The sequence below is a fragment of the Schistocerca americana genome, unplaced genomic scaffold (assembly GCF_021461395.2).
Source record: "Schistocerca americana isolate TAMUIC-IGC-003095 unplaced genomic scaffold, iqSchAmer2.1 HiC_scaffold_228, whole genome shotgun sequence".
NCBI lineage: Eukaryota > Metazoa > Arthropoda > Insecta > Orthoptera > Acrididae > Schistocerca > Schistocerca americana.
Genome location: NW_025725937.1, coordinates 147,501 through 152,500, shown reverse-complemented (window position 1 = coordinate 152,500; position 5,000 = coordinate 147,501). Strand labels below are relative to the sequence as shown.

The 5,000-nt window shown below is 52.4% G+C and overlaps 1 non-coding gene across 1 annotated transcript in view; it reads right to left on the bottom strand.

Annotated features, from left to right (window-relative positions):
* The window catches only part of LOC124575207, a 1,910-nt gene extending 1,136 nt beyond the window's left edge, over positions 1-774 (bottom strand). Inside the window, exon 1 of the ribosomal RNA XR_006972334.1 lies at positions 1-774. This exon is cut by the window's left edge and continues 1,136 nt beyond it. This is a non-coding gene — a ribosomal RNA (small subunit ribosomal RNA).
* Between the last annotated feature and the right edge of the window lie 4,226 nt (positions 775-5,000).

Genomic DNA, 5,000 nt, shown 5'->3' with positions numbered 1-5,000 from the left:
GGACGCACGAGCACGCACGAGGCGCGTCGCACGCCTTCAGCTCGCCCCACCGGCAGGACGTCCCACGATACATGCCAGTTAAACACCGACGGGCGGTGAACCAACAGCGTGGGACACAAATCCAACTACGAGCTTTTTAACCGCAACAACTTTAATATACGCTATTGGAGCTGGAATTACCGCGGCTGCTGGCACCAGACTTGCCCTCCAATAGATACTCGTTAAAGGATTTAAAGTGTACTCATTCCGATTACGGGGCCTCGGATGAGTCCCGTATCGTTATTTTTCGTCACTACCTCCCCGTGCCGGGAGTGGGTAATTTGCGCGCCTGCTGCCTTCCTTGGATGTGGTAGCCGTTTCTCAGGCTCCCTCTCCGGAATCGAACCCTGATTCCCCGTTACCCGTTACAACCATGGTAGGCGCAGAACCTACCATCGACAGTTGATAAGGCAGACATTTGAAAGATGCGTCGCCGGTACGAGGACCGTGCGATCAGCCCAAAGTTATTCAGAGTCACCAAGGCAAACGGACCGGACGAGCCGACCGATTGGTTTTGATCTAATAAAAGCGTCCCTTCCATCTCTGGTCGGGACTCTGTTTGCATGTATTAGCTCTAGAATTACCACAGTTATCCAAGTAACGTGGGTACGATCTAAGGAACCATAACTGATTTAATGAGCCATTCGCGGTTTCACCTTAATGCGGCTTGTACTGAGACATGCATGGCTTAATCTTTGAGACAAGCATATGACTACTGGCAGGATCAACCAGGGAGCTGCGTCAACTAGAGCTGAGCAGCCGGCCGCCCGGGAGTGTGTCCCGGGGGCCCGCGCGAACACGCAAGCGTCCGCTCAATTATTCTGCAAACAGGAGGAGGCTGAGCTCCCCTGCACCATACACCTCGAAACCCTCTCAGGTCCCGGCGGCGCGCAGCGCCGTCCTAAGTACTTGGTCGGGTTCGAGAGAGGCGCAATCGCCCGGAGTTTGGCGAGTAGACGCTTTAGGTGCGACCACCCGTGCTCCCAACTGAGCTTGCCGCTGCCGACAGAGGCCCGGGAGCGTGCTGTCGTGGCATTGCCGGCGGGAGACAACACGCGCCACCTACGGTGACCGGCAGCTCCAACGCCAGCGCCACAGAAGGACAAAAGCCCCACTTGGGTGCCGAAGCGAACTCTCCCAGCACAGCGCACGCGCCAACACGTCCGCACAGCTGCGATACAAACCACCTGCGAGAACCGCAGAGGCGACCGAGCAGCAGACGGCGTCGCGGCGCCGAGCGCCGGGCGGCGGCGCATCCTCAGCGCACACAGTCCTCAATCGGACCAGCACACTGCAGATGTCCACCGCGCTTCGCACCGGGCCCGCGAGGACCTACTTTGGCCGCACGGCGCCGCGTGCAGGGTGCGCCGGCGCGCAGCTGCGCCGCCTGCCGCCTCCGTCGGCCGGCGCGCCTGCCACTGGCCGCCCCCACCAGCCGGCTGTAGCGCGTGCGCCCACGCACCGCGCGGCCAGCACGCCGGGAGGCCCCCCCTCACCGGCCGGGGACGGTCCCACCCAGCCACCGCCGCGTATCGCTTCACACCCAGATGCCATTCACGTTCGTGGGCATGGTGGGTATCGCTGGAACAACCGGTTGGTAGCTCAACCGATCGTCGCCATCACTGATTCACCTCTAGCGAGAACAACCGCACCACAACGGTTTACCAGTTGTTCATTTGCGTAACGTCACCAGCAAACGTAGGCGTCCATCGCCATTTGCAAATTCAACGATTGTTGCATGCCTGTGTCAGGTGTCACGACACACTATGTCTGCCCACATACACGCAACAACATGTGCACGCTTCGCGAACACGTGGAAGGTGGCCCCCGTACGTATGCGATGTCCATTGCGCGAACGACTGTCAACCGGCCTCTGTCGCATGTCGCAGATGTGGAACGCAGTGCACCATGCTATCACGGTGTGTGAGAAGAGACGACTACGTCTGACAACACGCGCCACTACATCAACAGACGGCTCATGCTGATCGCCATCCAGGGCATACCACACTGCAATCCAGCTCTTATAGGGAGACGACACGTAGCTGAGTGCACAACATTTGGACCGCATGGTTCGCCGTTGTTGGCGCAGTCGTTGTACGGTCACATGTACCACGATGTATCATTCAGTACATGAGGACCAATGTGCAGTACAGTGTGTGATTTGGACGTACAACATCAGCGGACAGTTGACACAGGCCGTACCACAGCGTAGGCTAAGTGCTTCGCCATGCAAATGCCAATGAACAACTGCAAATGCCAATGAACAACTGCAAAGGGCATTGAGCATGTACGTCCTGCTGCCATCCACATTACAGTGTATAGCTGCAAGGTGTTTAACATGAAGCGATACACTGGGGACCGGGCAGTGCGAGTAGCAAACTATATTGCGGGGGTTGCAGTTAGGCAACACTACACTAATTTAACGCGTCGTATGACAATTACAGAGCAGGTTAAGGCCCAACGTGTGTTGGGTTAAGGCCCAACGTGTGTTGGGTTAAGGCCCAACGTGTGTTGGGTTAAGGCCCAACGTGTGTTGGGTTAAGGCCCAACGTGTGTTGGGTTAAGGCCCAACGTGTGTTGGGTTAAGGCCCAACGTGTGTTGGGTTAAGGCCCAACGTGTGTTGGGTTACAGCACAATATCGGTTACGTTACGGCGCAATGTGGGTTACGTTAAGGGGCAATGTGGGTTACGTTACGGCGCAATGTGGGTTACGTTAAGGGGCAATGTGGGTTACGTTACGGCGCAATGTGGGTTAGGCTAAGGCGCAATATAGGTTTCATTAAGGCGCAATATAGGTTACATTAAGGCGCAATATAGGTTACGTTAAGGCGCAATATAGGTTACGTTAAGGCGCAATATAGGTTACGTTAAGGCGCAATATAGGTTACGTTAAGGCGCAATATAGGTTACGTTAAGGCGCAATATAGGTTAGGTTAAGGCGCAATATAGGTTAGGTTAAGGCGCAATATAGGTTAGGTTAAGGCGCAATATAGGTTAGGTTAAGGCGCAATACAGGTTAGGTTAAGGCGCAATACAGGTTAGGTTAAGGCGCAATACAGGTTAGGTTAAGGCGCAATACAGGTTAGGTTAAGGCGCAATACAGGTTAGGTTAAGGCGCAATACAGGTTAGGTTAAGGCGCAATACAGGTTAGGTTAAGGCGCAATACAGGTTAGGTTAAGGCGCAATACAGGTTAGGTTAAGGCGCAATACAGGTTAGGTTAAGGTACGACATAGGTTAGGTTAAGGTACGACATAGGTTAGGTTAAGGTACGACATAGGTTAGGTTAAGGTACGACATAGGTTAGGTTAAGGTACGACATAGGTTAGGTTAAGGTACGACATAGGTTAGGTTAAGGTACGACGTAGGTTAGGTTAAGGTACGACGTAGGTTAGGTTACGGTACGACGTAGGTTAGGTTACGGTACGACGTAGGTTAGGTTACGGTACGACGTAGGTTAGGTTACGGTACGATATAGGTTAGGTTACGGTACGATATAGGTTAGGTTACGGTACGATATAGGTTAGGTTACGGTACGATATAGGTTAGGTTACGGTACGATATAGGTTAGGTTACGGTACGATATAGGTTAGGTTACGGTACGATATAGGTTAGGTTACGGTACGATATAGGTTAGGTTACGGTACGATATAGGTTAGGTTACGGTACGATATAGGTTAGGTTACGGTACGATATAGGTTAGGTTACGGTACGATGTAGGTTAGGTTACGGTACGATGTAGGTTAGGTTACGGTACGATGTAGGTTAGGTTACGGTACGATATAGGTTAGGTTACGGTACGATATAGGTTAGGTTACGGTACGATATAGGTTAGGTTACGGTACGATATAGGTTAGGTTACGGTACGATATAGGTTAGGTTAAGGTACGATATAGGTTAGGTTAAGGTACGATATAGGTTAGGTTAAGGTACGATATAGGTTAGGTTAAGGTACGATATAGGTTAGGTTAAGGTACGATATAGGTTAGGTTACAGTACACATTGTTGTAAGGAAAGGTTTAATGGGGGGCGGGGCGGCCGGTTTGTTGATTGTGATTATAGTAAGTGGATGCCTGCGGCATCATCTGATTTGCCACGTCAGGATGCACCTTTGGCTCATGACAGGCGGCGCTCTCATTCCATGCTTGTGGCAGACCTGTGTCTTTCATTCCTGCCATTGTTTGTGTGCTGTGAGAGGAGGCAGTATTGTGATGTTGGGTGCACCCCTGTGTAGGACATGTGTGGGTGTTGGTGGCTTGGCTGAGCAATGGTGGTTGTCGGGTGGGTGGGATATTCTGTTTTCTGAGTGGATCTCCCGGTCTGGTTATGACAGTGTGGATTGTCTAATGTGGCGGAGAGGATGCACTGGGTGTTGTTCCATGCTGGTGCTTACATATTGTCTGTGTGCGTGTTACAGGCAGAGAGTAGTGCGTGATAAGGGTGTGTGGCTGACGTGTGGTTGTGATTGTGAGCAGAGTCTTTCAGCATGTATACGGACAGTTGTATACATTATCTGTATTCTGATGGCTCTATCTATTACTAATCAGCGCCGTGTATACGTTTAATCCGGTTCCAGTCGAAACTGTTGTATCTCTGTACATTAGTGACACGGCGAGCCCGCTATGTAGTTACTCGTCTCGGCAGCTTCCACCGGTGTATGGTAAATGATTATAAGGAATCAGTCTAGTCGTCAATACCGATGGTGTGACGTCACATGTCTGGGGTGGGGGGCCTTTCCGGTGGGTCATGGCCTAGAAAGACTCTCCCCACGCAGGGGGGCTTGGACTGTCATTACCTCTTCCGAGTAATATACTTGCCGTACGTTTTTGCGACTGCGAGTGCAACGCCCACCGGTACCGACATGGATGGAGCGCCTCCTAGCTGATCGCTCAGCATCGGCATTCGTACAGAGAGCAACGCGATCGCGTCTCTAGCTCGTAACTGGTACAGCTCGCAGCTCA